Here is an 18995-nt window from a genome sequence, read left to right as displayed (position 1 = left end):
CTGAGTTATATAACTCCTAGAAAACTCGTTATGTATTCACGGAATAATACCGCGTAATACCAAAAATTTCAAGTCGGAACACCTAATATCTCCTCCAGGAAGAAGTGGCAAATTTTTCAACGAACGCTCGTTTAATAACAATTAACCTAAAAAAAAAGAAAGATTAACGGCCGGACATGGAAATATTCAACAGAACGGCAGTAAAACGAAGCATTGCCGATATTTAACATTCCAAACGGTCCGGAGGTGAGGGGTGTTTATTGTTGAAGAAAAATAGTCCCAGCATTCCGTTCAATTAAACGCGCCGCGCAGAATGGTAATTGCGCCAGTGAACGAGATGTTTTTGACGTTGTCACGATGAAACACGAGCATGGGTAATTGCGTTTCAGCAAAGACATCCTATTCACCACCTGGCGCGTCCTGTCGCACGCAACTCTCTGTCCGTGAAACGTCAGCCCTTTCGAGAGCGAAAGGAACTTGACGACTGTAATTATGTCATAGGTTACGTGTGTTGCTGTTGATATTATTATTGTTGGTAGCACTGCTGATGGCCCCAGGGCTCGTTTGACGGTGTAATTTCGTGTGTCATGTCGCAATCGTTTTTAATAGTTCAATGTTGTCACGGTACTTTGACGCAAAGTGTACTTTAGGGTGGTTAGGTATGTTTGAATGTATGTTTGAATATTGAGAGAATTTCTGACGCTTACAGGAGACCAGTTTGAGGATCTGCTGGTTCTAGGAAGAATGGCTTTAATTCTGGCGAGGATAATACTGAGGTAATACTGAGAATTCTAGGTTAAGTTGGGTCTGATTTTGATTAAAGTGTTTCTAGGAATTTTTATTTCAACCTAAGTTGCAATAGACCTAACGATTCTAATTCTAATTTAGGTTAGATTATGGTGTAGGTCTTTTAGTTCCAATTTAGAGCGCAATAATCCTGATAATTTTAAGTTCAATTTAGGTATACTGATTTTAACTTCAATTCAGGTTAGATTAACCCTAGAATTTTCAACTGTAATTCAAGTGAATTTAATCCTAGTGATTTTTGTTCTCATTTTTACCAGAATGCTCCTAACATATTCCTCCAAACAAACATCCTTTCAGGTCACCGTAACCTGTGACATAAAAAACGGAGAAATGGTTGGCAATCAGAGGCTTTGCGTGGCCATCAAATTAAACGCGTGCGTTAATTAACGACAGATTAATTAACTTAATACCATCGACTGCGTCCGTGGCTGGCGAAATAGGTCGCGTTATATCGAACGGCCAGCCGATACGTGTACGAGTGGCCGTTCCACTTGTCCGATTAAAATCGACTCACGCCATAAATGACGATTTCTAGGAAGCGGGTAAACACGTTTCGCAGTTAATTGAAAATTAACGGAGGCGATAAAAGCTTATCAATCCAGCGTTGCTCGAGTAACCGGCCGGAAATATCTCCGTATACATCGTAACCGCTTATCGTTATTCCTGTCGATGATTTTAAATCGACCGCCATTGATGAATGGCCAATTGACGAAGGTTCGTCGGCCATGATGGGTATCGATCATGCACCTCGTTTGTTCCACGTGACTCATTTCTCCCTGAATGGTGTTCGATTGGTCCGATTATCGATCGTGATTATTTTAACCAAGTCAAGTGTACGTATGCCAGGTATAGGTTAGGTCTGGGTTAAGTCCAATAGTTAGAATCACGTCGAATCTAGGTTAGGTGCAAACGTGGGTTAATTATACAATAGATTCGAGCTAATTCCATATGCTGCATACATGTTTTTCTTAAGCGTACACCAACAATCTTGGACTTGTTTTATGGTAGATCTAGGCTAAGTATAGGTTAGGTATATACAGAGTTGATTCGCGATAATTCTACGGCAATTCGGTTCAATTTAATTCTTCTGGATAGGATCCAAAATTAAACGTGAGATTATCCGTGAACTAATTATACGGAATTTTAGTTAAATCCGAGTTTTAATGTATCTAGTTTTACGTGTGCCAGATTTTAGCTAACTTTATACTAACTTTGTTGGAGTTTAACTTAACTTCTGGATGGTAGCTAAATTAAACATGGGCAGATCTCTGAACTAATTATGTCCAATTTTAATTACATCCATGCGTCTCAGACATATATACTACATTCGAAATAACACTGCGCCAAATATACATGTGCTAGGTACATAGTGTGTCTAGACTGGGTCTAGACTGGTTATAACCTAATTCTATAGTGCATTCAGGCTAGCCCTAACTATAGTCCACGCATATAGATTATATTAGAGCTTTGGACTCGTAAATGCGTCTAGTCCAGCTCTAGACAACTCATGAACGAGATTTGAATTAAGTCCAGGTACCGTGTGAATTAACGAATAATTTTATTTAGGTTAGGTGATCGAAAACCATGAAACATTAAATGAGAAAAGGACAGGAATAATTTTTCGATATTATAGAAATGAATTATTGGATTTGTCATTCATAAAACGACATATGTAATGTGGAAAGAATTGAATGGACAGTGGAACGCGTGAATAAACGATGAGCCGCGATTTAATACAGCTCTCGGAGCTTCAATAAACATTGAACATAATGTATATAATATGCAGCAGGTTGAATGCACCTTATTACCAGCGATAGAGGTTCGTTAAACTTCTTTTCAAAAATTATTATTATACTTCTTTTAAAAAAAAAAAAAAACCAAATTAACCTCAAAATTGAAGAAAGTGCCGATTGGCTCAACAGAGATCGTTCAATCTCCTGCCTCCAGAGTGCAGCTGATAGTGACAACGAAGCAGAATACTATAGGAGCAGCGTGTATAGAGCTAAACAAGCTCGACAAGCGGATCATTATCGCCAGGTCTCGAAAATCGTCCCGTCGCAGGTTAATTAGGGAAGGATATCGACAAAGCAGCGACGCATCGTTGCGGCGTGCCTCGAGAATGGGTGTTAGGATATAGGTCGCTGCAAGAGTGTCGACATTGCGGCCTCTCCAAACGATCTTCGACATCCGATCGTATGTTACGGTGAAGGTCACTGCACACAAAGCAACAGGCATTCACCATGTGGTTGGAACATTTCAATTCGTGTAAATCCCAGGACAGATTTTTTTCAAGGAAAATTCTCTACGTGCTACTTTACGATTTTTTAGTGTAAATACTACTAACGATGGCTCTCCCTTTTGTACACTTTATAATATACATATTCAAGGAAAACGTGTATATTTTTTTTTATCAAGATGTGTGAATGATTTTGAAAATTATAATTTTTCTAATTTCAAAAGGAGTAAATGGGTGATTTCTTTAAGAATTTTCTTCAGTGGAAGTATTAGACAAAGAAAAGATTTCCGAAACTTTCAAGGCAAAAGGCGAAAAAATTCGAATGGATTGAATTCTAAATGGAGAACGAAACATCCGTTGAAATGTCCGCCATGACTGGTGTGTAATGGCGGCCAGAGGGGTCACAACGGACGTCAAGGTATACAATTAGCAATTGCAAACGATAAATGACGCTGAGGCCTCCAGATTCATTGCCAGGTGGCATGCGTAAGGAATTGGGTCGCGCCTGCGATGATAAAACTGTCTTTAATTAGGGAACACCTAAACGAAAACAAAGACAAAGATAGTAGAAAGCATGCCGCGGGGAATCCTGGATGAATTTTCCCTGTCGATCAATGTTATCCCAAGGGGAAGCGTCAAAGGTTGAAAAATGAAGCAGAGAAGTGGAACTAGTAGGTGATTCGCGTCTGTAATATAACGAAGAGAGGAGGAACGAGCTTACGGAATTAAATGGAGGATGGAAATTAATCGAACTCACGTCAAAAAATGAAGTGAGACAGGAGTTGAGCTTGAAATTAACGATGGAGTAGCCTTAGAGTGAAAAATGTAGCGGGAAAATGTTGGAGTAATTTTTAAAGAGGGGTTGTAGTAGTATATATGTATTCATAATGAAAATATTTTTTGACAGCGATGGAGGGACGTTTTCACACTGGACAAATTTTTTTACAGTGACAGAAGGTTCCTTTAACGCTGAAATATATTTTGACAGTGATACAAAGGCGATATTTTGAAGATTGGAAAACTTCGTTGAAATCGTAGAAAAATATCTCCATGTTGGAAAAATTTTTAGACATATGAAAAATATATTTTAAACAATTTGCGGACTTAAAAATGATTGACAATTATTGCCTAACACGTTTTCGAAACCTTGATTTAATTTAAGTGAAATAAGAATAGTAGAAATAGTTAAATACGAAAATTGAAGAACGTGTCTTCGATAGCCAAGTGGATAGAGCGTTCTAGTCTTCGAGCACACTGTGAGATCTTTCTCACGATCGAATCCCCGTATTCTCAAAATTAGTTTTCCATTGACATTTCTCAATTTTCTGAAATTTCCTCGACTAGTGTTACCATCCATCCTGAGAATTTACACACCTAGAAAAAGGTGTGTAAGTAAAAAATGAAGAAAGTTTTGTATCCTCGAGAATGTCCTTCCCATGTTCAACCATCTGGTGCCTGACAACCTGGCAAAATTAATTACACGATGATACTGGGAGAGAAGATAGGTTCTCTCTCCGTGACGGAGAAAAATATTACGTTTGAATAATGGGAGTTTTAATGGGAGGTAAAGCGGAACGAGAGATTTCGTATGTTGTTCACGCGAGAGAATGGGGAGAAGAGGGAAATGTGTTGTTACCAGAAAACTGTGTTCAAATAATCTGGCATATGTTTGGCCTCTTGTAAGAAGTTTCTAGTAACAAAACACGTCTACAAAATGGCAGGAGAAAAGGAAAGGTTAGGTTAGGGGGAAGTTCCGTTAGAAGGTTTGACAATTTTAACTACTATTGAACCTGTGTATTGTTATCTGGCCAATAATTATTTAACAAGAAAATCATACATGTGTAACTGTGAATGAATATATAAAGAAAACAAAATCCCTAACATCGTTGATAAAATTCCCTAGTAACCGTGTAACAGGATCCCAAGAGATCTTATAATTAGAAACAGAGTCCAATTTGTAGTTATTACTTCGAACAGCGTGCACAAATTGTTAGAATTTTCAAACGTTGATATTCGTGACACGTACTGGAGCACGCGAAATAAAGAAAGAACGTGTTTCCGGGGAATCCCCGCAGTAGGGGAAATGGTTGTTGGTCGATTAAAAGAATTATTCCCGGGGAAAATATCGGCGCATTGTCGTTGATTAACGTGGCGCACGTGCAACTGCAGATTCAGTCGGCGACGAAAGAGGCCTTACAACGTAACCCTGAACTCTGGTACATCGATCTACCGCAATGCAACGGGCAGAAATGCCGGGAAGCCTCCTCGAGCGTGTATAAGGGGAGCCACGGAGAAAGGGAGAAAGAGAGAATCTCTCTCGAGTGGGGCAGGCTGATAAAGCCTCAGATGAAGTATGACATACTATCACTCCGATTTCAAAGAATCTCGAAGTGGCTAGAGAGAATTGTGGGAACTGTAATACGGGTTATAAAATGGTATTAAAATAGAAACGGAGAAAAATGGAAAAATAATAATGAAATATAAAATAATAGAATAAACTTTCGAAACAGGTAAAATAATACAGAAAGTATGAAATAAAATTAAACCAAAAAAATTAAAGAAATCGTGAAACTAATAGAAAATAACTGTAACAAGTATAACAAGAGATAATTACAACAAGATAGACAAAGTGTAGTAACAGTATCGGTAATAACAGAACGATAATTAACACGGAAAAATATGGACCTGGACTACCTAACCTCATCTAAGAATAAAATTCTGACCTAAAAAAATTCGATGTGTAAAGATACCTCTGGAACATAGACGAAAAGCACTCTGAAAGCCACAGACGAACGAGATCTCGAAGAAACGACTGGGTTAAAGCGATTAAGAAGCAGCCTCTGTTCAATCGAGGATGAAACTGCCTTACTTCCTGCGCCTTTTTCCCACAGGGGAAACTACGAGCTGGTCTAGAAACTTCCGCATGGCAGGCCAAGCATGCTTCGCCATCTTTTAACAGAGGTTCACTCTTCAACTCACCTTAAATTCAATTCCTTATACCATACTAATACCAAACTTGGTAAAAAGAACACCCTAACCTAGTCATCCTAACATAGTTAACCTCCACGAACATCTTGTACTGCCCCCAAAAAAAAAAGAATCCAAACAAATGAGCGAAAAACAAAATTAATCTCACTTTTCTTGAGCGCACAAGCGTTTCGAAACGAATTATTTCGGACATTTGGCAAAAAGATGCGACTACAGACGGAAAATGTCCAACTGAGGGAATATGAAGCACATTCTGCTTCATTCGGATAATGGCAGACAGTAAGGGAGGGTTGTACCATGAGATTATCCTTCCTTACAGAGGTTACACAATTAACTTCTCTCAACTACAATGTGAAAAGAGAAAAAGGGCAAGGGAAAAAAATTAAAAGAAGTCGAAATGACCGGTGTTCCGTTTTCATGAAAACGCCGCTTGAATGAACCAGTTTGGTGCTGTTAGTGCAGAAATTACACGGAGGAGAGTGTGTCGTACAGTAATGCTCGGTTAAATTGAACTGAACCATCCCCACTCTTCCCCCACCACTCAGTGCTTCGAGTGCCTCAATCTCAACGATCCTAAGAAACTTCAACTTTTCTAATTTTCATCCTAATTTTATGAATTCCCGACGAAAATGAGCCCAAACACGCGGTATAAATCGAACAAGTTTTAACAGTGATCAATGTTCAAAGCACCCGTAAAAATTGCCACCGGGTATATTTAAATTGACGACTGGTAAAACTAGGTCGATTTATGTCATGTTTGGACTGATTTTCATCGGAAGAATTTCACCAATTCATTGGTGCTACTTTCGTAAAAGTAGGATAAAAATGATAAAAATTGGAATGTTTGATATTGAATAATTCATTGGAACGCAGGTGGTTTCCCTTTTCCAGCGTCAGGTCTCGATCGTCGCTGCTTCACGCACTATATCCACCTCACTTACTCTCGTACTTTCTACATATTCTCTTTGCCTGTCGAGCATTTCGAGAGCTAATCCCTGGAATCAAAACGCTACCCTACTCGCGGCAATCGAAACCCGCGATTTTGTTTAATTTAACCGAGCATAGGTGTACATACGTTCGCGTTTAAATGGTTAAGAAATTCTTTGATTTTTTACCGGTAAATTTAACATACCCAAGGGGTAAATGTGGTATTATCATAAATTGCACGCTATCATCGGGTAAACCACTTGGTGAACCTAACCTATTTCTGTTAATTGGCTAACTCGTCGAGTTTCAGCTTTAATTCCACCTCTCTGCCACGGTGTTTCCGGTAATACATATTTCTGAGCGTCTGCCGTTGCTCCTTTCGCCGTTAATTAATCGTGCAGCCGCACGATTACGAGTCTGTTGTCTGTTTTCGTGCCTCGTTTCACCGCTGTTCAGCCGCATTTCAAAGATGAATCCTGGCCACGCTTCGATGGATACGAGAAATTGTTCCGAAGCATGCAGTTTTTCACACGTGAGACTGGAAGTGAAAAGACCTCCTATACGGAACGCGGTGTAGAATTCGAGATAACTTCTGTAATCCATTTTTGAAATGTTACAGCGCCAAAAATAGAGCACATAAAGTGAAATTTCTCTATCGACTATGAGAAATTATTTCTAAGTATCGCGTCGAAAAATAGGGGACACTTGTACAGAATACAGCGTAGAATAGAAAAAATGTCTACGGTACATGTACAGAGAGGTCCATCTCCAAAAATATTTCACGCGAAACATAGTATTCGTATGAAATTTTGGGACAGAACGTTCACACAGTGTCTCGTTTATAATGAATATCAAAATTATTTCCTTCATTATCGAAGGTAAGAATAAACGACTAAGAGGAGTTTATATGATTTGAGGATGTGCATCTAGTGATGATAAAAGAAAGTCCCCCAAGATCATCGACATTGATACTTTACAGATTAAGGTCATATTCAAGTCATAATGTCAGATCACTGAAGTCGTCTTCGTGTTAATATGCAAAAAACTGTCGATGACTTGGAATAATCTTCGAGATGACTTCCCGGGGACATTTTTTTATCATCAGCATATTTCTTAACCATATAAAATCCTCTTAAATCGTTATATTTCTCACTTTCAATAACAGCGGAAATAGATTAGACCTTCCTGATAAACGAGACACCCTGCGCATATCTCTTTCGAGTTTTTATTCCTAAAACTTTTATCCTGGATGACCAATAGCTCTGATGGTGTCACCTGCCCCCAATGAATGCCTTTTAGCACATTTTATCAGCGAAGAATATCGGCGAAGCTCAGAAGAAACGAATTGTATTGCAACAAGGGTTCAGCTGATTTTTCACCAGCAGAATTCAAGGTGGAAGGACAGAGCGTTCCCCGCGAAGCAGCCTCGAAATCCACGGCTCAATTAGCACCGGCCTAACGCAGCCTTCTGTGAATTTCTAGCAGGGTTAACAAGGTTGGTTTCTTGGTTTTCGTTCTTGAAAAAAAAAAGGAAAAAAAAATAACCGGCTTCCCAAGCGGGTCAAGTACGAATTCATGCATCTGACCACGCTCTCCGTTCCTCCGCTACTAAATTAAGCATCTGTGCACGCTCCGCCAGCTTGGTTGGGCCGTTCAGGATAACCAAGGAATGGCTATACAACCATCCGATTCGCTAGGACATCGACTAGCAAAAGCATCCACGCACACACACACGAAGTACCAGTAAGTCTAATATATCACCTGACAGGAAGCTAAGTCATTTTGAACGATCCCCTTATTTGTCAAAAAATCATCTTCAACGGAGCAAAGAAGGTAAAAACGGCTGGAGTTGGATTTCAATACACCTGAGCCTTTACGGAACAGCATGATTCATAAATTTAAGTGGTTGGAGCTGAACAGTGATGCATGGCTGTAGGATAAAAGAAGAATCTACTAGAGGAATGCAGTTTTACTGAATTCAGTGCTGGAATATTTCATCTACGGTTACAATTTGTTCAATTGTTATTCAATTCTTTATTTGAGTATATCGATATTAGTATATGTGTACCATGATTTTAGGAGAAATAAGAAGTAACGCGAGGGAAATTTGTTTCTAACGAGAGATTAAGGGTTGAAAGTTTCGAATACTGTATTGTGGCCCAAGGGGGCTTCATTAGCCACTCTCAGCTAGTCAGGTTGGAACGCCGTGGAAACTTTTTCGCAAAACTCGTCGAGATCTTCTAACGAGGCTGACGAGGAATACGTGACGCTTCCAAATCGAACTTATTAAAACGAATTAATTCACGTGGACTGCTGGAAATAACTATGGACAACTGGTGCAGTGCAGAGGGAACTATAAACGATTCTATTCTGGTCCTAAGACCGATGTATAACCAACAAAAGAACCAGCGTGTAACTGGTACAATGTAGAAGGGACTATAACTCTAATTGTCACATTGTAAGATAATTGTACGACTGGGAAAATATTGTAACTAATGTGAAAACAGTTTCAGTTTCTATGCACTGTGTGCTTCAGTTACGAGTAAGGGACATTCGGAGAGAATTCTGAGAATAGTTGATACAACGTTGAAGCAATTGTATTAGTTTTCTGTTATGTCATATTTAGGGCTTTTCTGTACTATTTATTTTAAATTTACGTTTATTAAGTAATATACCATTTGAACGCGCAGATATCGCTTTTGTCTTTTACCGTCATTTGTTCTGAGTGTAACTTAAAAACGTAACAATGGACAATTGGACAATTCGTACCATGCTTTTTATATGAATTTAAATTAGGACGTAAAGCCGCGGAAACTGGCCGCAATACCAATCGTGTATTCGGTGAAAGCACAACTAATAATTATAATGCATAAAAAGTCATTTGTTAGACAACCAAGTTTGGTAAATCGTACGGGACCAATACTCCTACACGATAACGCCCGCTCGCACGTATCACAATTCACGATTCGGAAGATACACGAATTCGGTTATGAAACATTAAAACACCCTCCTTATTCCCCCGACTTGTCCCCTACAGATTACCATTTTTTTAAACATTACGATAACTTTTCGCGAGAAAAAATCTTCCGCGATAAAGAGGATGCTGTAAATACCTTCGTGGAATTTATTAATTCTAGAACTCCTGATTTTTATTGTAACGGAATAGGAACTCTTGCGAAACGTAAATTCATTCTAAGCAAAACTACACGTCGTTAAATCTCATGTACAGAAACCGCAATTTATTTCCGGGCAACCTAATAGTATCTGCACAGTGTAGATTGTTATTATAATCAAGAGATACGTGTAATCAATGGAAACGATATATAGCGAACTAGTAAATTAAAGCATTATTATTTGTGAATTGTGAATTCATTAAAGCTACACGGGGTATTAACAGTTTGTACTCGAATAATATTTCAATACTTCCTTCCGTAAAGTCGATAATCATTAACATAATTTATCGTGAAAAATTAACGATTCGTTGTTTTGCTGAGAATGCGACACATTGGATTCTATTACTTCTATCATCGACATTGTACATAGAAAGTCCTCGAAATTTCCTGAAAATTGTGAACAGTTCTAAGTAATATATACAGCTTGTGGGAGAAGTTTTGAAATGACATAAAATTGTGACCACTACTTATGCATCAGGAGAATGATAAAAATAACTAACAGCTGTAGTACGAGAGGGGAGAATTATTCAAGTCCTTCAGAGAAAGATCTCAGCGTCGGGATTTAAACCAGCGATCTTCAGGTTCGTAACATCACTGGCCAGCCGCTAACCACCGCAACCAACGCTGCTTTCTCACTTTCTTCTACACAGGTTTTCTATTGTTCCTCTAAATCGACTGCACAGCCAACCTCTGCATGTCGCATATTTCAATTCTAATCGGAAAACTTTCGTGAAACCTCAATTCGTGAAATTACCTAAAGTCAAATTATAATACGAGCCGTTTAAAACAGAAGTAGTGTGAGTGAATTTTTTGCCTGTTGAGCTAACACCACATCTCCAGAGATTAACCTTCCTTCTGTTTTGTGCAGAAGTGGTGTAAGTATATCTTTATTAGCTTCTCGGTGGATGGCAAAATAAGTAAGAACCGCCCACTCGAATGGCATGTACGCTATATGCAAGAATGGTGCAAGTCGGTCTTTGGCGTGAGATAAATGACATTGGACCTCTGGATTTCGAAGGAGTGAGCGATGAATAAGAGTTTGTCGCTATCCACATAGTTTCTGTGTCATGCTCGTTAGTATTTTTCGATTTAAATTCATAACGATGTAAACCACGGACCTCTGGATTTCGAAGGAGTGAGCGATGAATAAGAGTTTGTCGCTATCCACATAGTTTCTGCGTCATGCTCGTTAGTATTTTTCGATTTAAATTCATAACGATGTAAACCACGTTTTATACATTTTATTCAATTTTTTTTAAATAATTTGTTTGGTAATTAATGAAGCGGTAGAAACATAATGTCTACCTCAACAAACAGATCCGTTTTTTATTACGTCTAATAATAATTACCTTCCCGGTTTGCAGGAAAGCGGTGTAAGTGAGAAGAGTATTGGACAAAATGATTATGTATACACTTGATTTCCGGAGGCAAAATGGCATTATTAGCTTAAGGTACGACTATACAGTGGCTTACGTAAAAGAGATGCAACATTCCTTCGTATTATTCAATTTTTCAGAACCTTTACTTTATATCCCCCGGTATCTAGAAATCGCCATTTCTGACTTACACCACTTTTGCTTTAAACGGCTCATATATTGAAAAAATGAAAAACAGAATCTTGGAATATTCTAGAATTGGAGAAGCGATATCGTTATTTTTTTTCAAGTATGACATCTGTAACTACAACATATCGGGGACTTAGCCAGGTGGACCGAGTGAAACGGGACATGCTGTATAATCAGAGGCAACCTTTGATAGCGCCGAGGAAAAAACGAGGCGAAAAATAACGAAACGTTCCGGGCGTAGGGGCATGAATATCAATGGGCCAGCGTGCAAACCGGAACAATCGCGTGCCACATACATACGCTATCGGCCAAAAGTATGAGGGCAGAGCTTAGGTGCGACCACTGAAGATCAATTTACCAGGAAGGCCAGTCAAGCTATCTGAAACATCATACACAGCTCGTGGATTTCTTTCTCCCTTATGTGTGTGCGGCAATGAAACGACTTTTGCATATCTTGAAACGTAGCATTTTATTGTACCGTCAAGATTAATCAATTAATGCAGGATACGCGAGATTGTTAACGTTATACCAGACAGATATAAATTTCTAGAATGCTCTTCGAGTTATTTTACCATTTCTTTCTCTTCAATTTCATAACCTCTACACTTCGATTTCTAATCTAATCTCTTTTTCTTCTCTTCTTTTCGCTTCTCTTCTCTTCTCCCAATCTTTCCTATCTTTGATGTTTGCAAATTCCACACTCTCGTATTCAACGAGCACTGTGTTCAATTTATTAAAACACCAAGAGGATTTTCCCTTCTGATGTGCGACTTTGCATAAAAGAATATAATATAAAATGAAGTCTATCTGTGCTTCTGCACGGTGTACGAACGCGAAATTTGATGGAACCACAGTGACGAGTCCTCTATTCGTATTGTTTCAACTATCTTGTCTCTTTCACAATCGAAGCGAGGCGCTCAGACCAATTTAATCGTCGCGTTATCGTTCCACTTTGCAGATTATGATTCCAATTTGTTGCTTCTACCAACCTTCGATTCACCGATAACCATTTGCTTCCCTCCTCCTCCCGTTTCCCTTTGATCTGAGTTATCGTTTGGAAAAACAAAATTGCGAACGCTGTTGTACACGCACAGAATGGAACAACAAAATTTGCCGGATTTTATTTTATTCATTCTTCTTCTTTTGTACGAAGGAAGCACTCCTGATAAGTCTTTCATGCCGTTCCATCTTCTTTTTTTTTTTTTTCCTTTTAACGAGAAGAACCAGTTCGCGGAGTCGTATTAAGGGGAACGAGCCGGGGTTTCTCCGAGGAAAACTGCGCTGCAACGTTTTATCTCTCCAACTCAATATTCTCACCCCCTATTCGCTCTCGTTTTCACATTCCAGCTCACTGCGAAGCAGAAAGACGTTACTCTTCGTTTCTTTGCTTTCTCTTCTGTGAGGGGGCAAACGATGGGAATTGTCCTTTTAGTTTGCTCGAATCTCGCATGAAAATTTCCTCCATTGTGTATGTACACAACGAGCGATCGGAATTTCTGCATACATTATCCTGATTTTTCAAGGATACGCAAGTTTCCTTAATTGCGCAAATATGCAATTATTTCGTTAAATTCTGCATTGTAATTATTCCACCCTAAATTTTCTATTGTAATTTATTATACGTTGAGTTTATCAATTGCATTATTAATTTAGAGTTTTCGCAGCTTACATAGAACATTCGATGTCACGAACTTGGACTCTCTGTAATATAAATTTCATATTTCCAATCTTATAGCCTAAATTCGAATCTTCCACACTCCAAGTCAGCCAAACTCGTCTAATCCATGACAGAACACCGCTTAAGCACACGAAAAATTCTGAATCTGGAGAAATCTGCTAGGGTGAACACCCCAGAGTCGCTACAACCCCTCCGCAATGATACCATAAATTAGATAGAGAACCCTTGGTAAACAGAATAGCTTGAAACATAACTCGAAGGCTATCCAAACGCCATGGGAAATTTCTTCAAACCCCGTGAGTATAATTTCCACCCCTAAGAGCTCGAAGCAGCATATAAAATGCTTTCCATAGCTGTACACCGTGAAATTTCACAGTGAAAAATCTTGGTCTGCATCAGGTCGATCAATTTTGAACAATTCGAACGCGATAGTCACAGTTATCCGATAATAGAAATGTAAAAATAAAGCGAGAATTGAAGTTTCTCGGGTTGTCGAGGAATTTCCATTTGAAAAGCTACCAGTTGATCATGCTGAATTGAGAAGCATATAAAGAGGAGACTGGCGTCGCGTGCACAGAGTCGTTTTTATCGCACCTCCGTCGCTCGACGATCAGTCTCAGGACAGATCCTTCGTGTTTACGACGTGTGGCTTAACTATTTGCCCGATCTAGACAGTTTGACGACGGTGGATCGCAGGGAACCTTCGGTAGAGTGCACCAGCGGAAGGATTAGGGTGAACTATGACGAATTCTGATAGTAGAATCAAGCATAGGTAGGTCCAGGAGATTCGCCCCAGTAACAGCACATTCTTCAGTCGAAATAAATAAAGTAGAATAACGTTTGACTGAATTAAAACGTGGTAGGAAGTCTTTCCTTGAAGTACAAGAATAAAAATGAAGTTACAAGCAATCTGGATAGTGTATAGTCAAGTAGAATAAAATATAGAAGGTTATATATGTATAAGAGAACCTAAGGTGAATCCAAGAAGATCGAAATAGTGATCAGGTCGAGTAATAATTGATTCTGAAGTTTTCTTCTGAGAGAAACAAGACAAAGTGTTGCCTGACTGAATGAAAACAAGCTTGAAGGTCTCTCCTTGGTAGTAAAAAGGTAGGATTTTAATTATTTATAGTCTAACTCGGTGTATAGTCTCTAGTAGAACAAAGTGTAGAAGGTAAGGAGAACCGAAGGAGACTGAAATAGTTATCAGGCTTAGCGGTGTTTCGTTATAAAGACTGTCTTGAAGAATGTACAGACGAATAGAATTCAAATTGAGAATAAAATATTTAATCTCGTACGAAGCGAATCTAAACATATGGAATATTTCCTAGGCTCTCCTATGAATGAGTGAAACAAAGCATCCTTTGTGAGTCTTCTTTAATCTCTGTACCGAAAGGACAAGTCCCTCTGTCCTTAAAACACAGTGAAGATTAATTGGACGTGTCTTGTGCTTTCACATCAGAGTGCAGAACAATTTCCACCAAAATGATGCACAGCTGAAAGCTGAAACTGCAGCAGAAACTTGGAGAGCAACAGAACCATTCCAGCTCTGTACCTCTGTCCATGCACAAACCTGGCTAAAATTAATTCCAACCTCGTACAGAGACCCTGGCGAGATCTGGAATTAACATGTATCACACTCTCCTAAACATGGGGGGCAGTTTCTTCTAAGAACGTTCGCATAACTTGTCTTCGGTATACTGATAACCCGTGATTAACATTCTACACGCAAATATGAGCTTTCAACGAACTGTGATCAATGTTCTACGAATCAATATTGATATTCGGGAGGCCAATGTTGATCCAAGAACGGCTGAAAAATATTCCAAGGCGAAATATTTATTTGAGGAACAGTGGAGCATATTTTGATAATTTTCCAAAAGGTGAAGTCACCTATGATTAATATTCCGAGGAGCAACATTGGTCTGTATAACCAATGAAAAATGTTCCAAGGATCTATATTGATCTAACGACTACTGAAAAATATTCCAAAAAGAAACAGTCGTGTAATCATTATTGGCAAATATTTTAAAAATTTTCTAAGACCCAAAGCTGGACCAATGAACTAAGACTAATTATTCCCAAGGACCGATATTGATCTAATCACCACTGAAGAATTTTCTAAAAGCCAAAATTAATCTAATAACCGATAAAAGGTCTTCAAAATAATAATAACTTCCAAATATCGTTGGAGTTTTGATTGCTACTTAAAAAGTCGTCGATAGAAGGCTGAAAAAATCCAAAGACCACCTCGAAAAATTGTTCCAGTCATTCCTCGTCGATGCACAGAGTCCTGTAATGTTCCTCGTGAGGAAGCTTCGCTCCCTCTGTCGAAAAACTGATCCAGAATTGGCTGTGAAGCAAGCTCATAGTCTCCAGAAGAGGAAAATTGTATCTTCGTAGCATCCCTCCATTAACTCTGTTCCCTGCTCTTACCACTCGAAGCACCGGCTATTTTGTTGGAAACTTTACCTAAAGCGCTGCAATATTTACGAGTTTTATAGAAATATGTATTTTTCTCCTTTTTTTTTTTTATTTTATTCGATGATATAAACAGTGTACCACGTGCGGTTTCAACAGATATATTTTTTTTTCTGCACAAACGTATGAATACCCTTTTAGGCAGACCCGACGCTCTATTCCTAGTCCATATTACTCCTTAAAGCGGGGTCCGACGCTTTAAGTGTTAAGAAAACTTCCAGGGTCTGTTGCATTAACCCATCTTACTCCATCCCCCTCGATTTCACGGAACGAGCTTCCTTCGATTTTACACACTTTCTCTCTCACTCTCTTGCTTATGAATCATGCAACGCAACTGTCTGTCGCAAATTACCGGTCTTGCTTCGTTCCAGAATGATGTACGCAGCTCCTTCACCCTCCCCGCCGCTTTGATGATAAAGAAACGTCAATGAAAAGGACCATAGCGAAGAGAAATAGCACCCTATACGCTGTTAACTATAGCTCTATAGCTACACTAAGGGAAAATCACGGTAAACTAACTTCCTTGTGTGTCATGGTCAATTGTTCCAGTTGATTAAGTGTCTCTGAACTGGTTTCTCCGTGAAGTAAACCTGATATCTAACTGTATCGTAAAATTGTTCACTCTAAATGGAACAAAGAAGAACGTCAGATTTGTCCAAACGTACCTAAGCACCTGCCGAAGCAAATTCCCGATATCTATTTGCTTGTTTACCGCTCTGAACGCCCTAAGGCAAATGTAAGAAATATAATCCACCTTCTCAGAACACCGAACGCCTCGACAAAGGAACACCAGCAGCAGAACCTCTTTCCCGAATGCTTCTACAATCTCACACTCAACAGAATCTCTTCAAACAGTATACCTCTTCTCTCTAGTATCTTCGCGCACGTTCTCTAAAGTATCTTTTCACACGTATGTATACCACCTGAAATCCTCTCTTCGAACAATGAGATCTGACTGATCGAAAGATCACTCTGAAAGGGTGCCGATCTAATCAGAAGAATAAAATTCAAAGTAGCGTACTCACCAAAGCTGATCTAAATCTTCTTCAGGATCAGCCTCGTCTGCGTCCACGGCACACGGAATCACAGTTCACTGATGGAATGGAATGTATGAAGGATAAACTAATCCAGAATGGTGATCGGTGTCATCGGAGTGGTTCGAATACCGTCTAAGCGTGCATATAAGCTCGCCTGGGGTTGCTCAGACAAGTCTGGACAGACACTGCATCCCACCTATCCGTTCACTGGGCCCCGTGCCACTTCTTCTTCTTCACCATTCAGTCTGAGCGTCAACTGAGGACGTTCTAGTCTGATCTAGTCTAGCTGTTTCTCCCGCTGTTGATCAGCAACTACGTTAAAATGATATGTTTGGTTGCCAGAGAGGTTTCTTGAGCTTGGCCAGTAAATCCTTCGAGCTTCTCTTTCTTCGTGTTCCGACGTCGTGGCCACCGGCGGATCGGCAGCGCGGGCAAAAACGCGACCGCGACGTCTCTAAACTAACGAAAATTCCGGCACACACGATTCTCTCTCTCTCTCTCTCTCGCGCGCGCACGCTCTCTCGCTCTCTCTCGCTCTCTCTCTCTCTCTCTCTCTCTCTCGCTCTTTCGACACACACGGCTCCCGGCTGCTGCTGGCCAGAGTCACATTTTAGTGCGACACACACGGGTGGCGGTGCGCCGTGGGGTTACACTCTCCCTCGCCTCGTTCCTTTTCTATCCGCCTTGACCGACCCTCTACCCCCACCAAGAAGCTTCTCATCCCCACCACGGAGACAACCCCTGACGATACACCCTCTGCACGGACGTGGTGGTGGAGATAGTGATGGGTAAAGGTTGTGGTAGTTACGCTTGGTTGTGTTGGTTTAGATGGTTTCGATGGAATTGGTTACATTGGGATTGATGATAATAGTGATTAGATTGGTTGTACTGGTGGCTTAGTTCCACTGGTTTCACTGGTTCTATTGATAGTACTAGGGCCACTAGCTCCACTTGGATGTCTGGTTCCACCAACTTCACTGAATCTGCTGATAATATTGATATATTGATAATATTGAGTCTATCTATTTTATTGATTCCACCTTGGCTTCTTGGTTCTATTGGTTCCCCATGGTGACACTAGTACCAATGACTGCAGACGTGAAATAATCGTTCTTGAACAGAGGGTGTTAGGTCGGAGCCATCACTGACATCCCCACCACGCTATACGTCACTGATGCTCTGCCACATTCTCCTTCCTCGTTCCAGTAAAGCACGACGCTGTACGATCACCAACAGCACCCTGTACTCTCAAACATTCTACAAATTTCTTCGATAAAGAGATAGAAAGACTGGCAACCTGCTGGAGATTAAGAAGCATTCTTTGAACCAGTCAAGATCAATACCATGTGAAGCTTATTCAAGAATGCTCTGACTTCTTCTACAACTACGCAGAAAACTAATCATTGTGCGGCTATCATAACGTTATTGATTTCACGAGAACGCTTCATTTGTCGTTTGGAAATGAATTCATTGCTAAAGTGGTTGTAGAGCTGCACGTCCCTTTGAACAGAGAAAATTAGAACCCTGAGATCCGTCCACCAGTTGCTACGGAGGACTGGCACGTTCAATAAAAGACAAAAAGTTTCTCTATAAAATAAATAACCAGGAACAAAGTGACACCACCTGATATTTGCACAGCGAAATGAGACACCATGGTGAAGCTCTATGTTGATCGAGGTCCATGGCATTCTCAGACCGTCGTCCCTTGAATCGTCAATTTAATCTTTATCCAAAATCCACATCCCAAGAGATTATCGATTACACAAACTTCCACAATTCCTTTAAACCGTTGAAATATTCAGCCTGAATTTCTCAGGAGCTGCTTGAGTACGTCTGATCCCCCTCCTCTATTCAGATTCCGGAAATGAACGGAAAATTTTAACAGCTTGGCAAATTACTTGCCTGACAAACAAGTAAATTAGAACATTTGGCATTTAACAAAGTTGAGAAGCTTAAAAGAATAATTTCTAAAAAAAAAAAAAAGGAATGAATAATGATTTCTGAATTTTAATAAATCTTGAAAGTAGAACTTTACAAATTTTCTATGCCCGAATAATAAATTTATAACAAAAATAAAATATACAATTTTTTTAAAATATCGTA

General features: G+C 39.6%; 1 protein-coding gene across 1 annotated transcript in view; it reads right to left on the bottom strand.

The window, feature by feature from the left end:
* LOC108573296 (cationic amino acid transporter 2) overlaps positions 1–17005 on the bottom strand; it is a 56354-nt gene extending 39349 nt beyond the window's left edge. Inside the window, exon 1 of the mRNA XM_017935696.1 lies at positions 16881–17005. The gene's annotated coding sequence lies outside the window, so the exon portion shown is untranslated. The remainder of the gene's footprint in view (positions 1–16880) is intronic.
* Between the last annotated feature and the right edge of the window lie 1990 nt (positions 17006–18995).

Source organism: Habropoda laboriosa, unplaced genomic scaffold (assembly GCF_001263275.1).
Source record: "Habropoda laboriosa isolate 0110345459 unplaced genomic scaffold, ASM126327v1 scaffold134, whole genome shotgun sequence".
NCBI lineage: Eukaryota > Metazoa > Arthropoda > Insecta > Hymenoptera > Apidae > Habropoda > Habropoda laboriosa.
The sequence above is the reverse complement of the archived record's forward strand: the minus strand, read 5'-3'. Positions and strand labels throughout refer to the sequence as shown.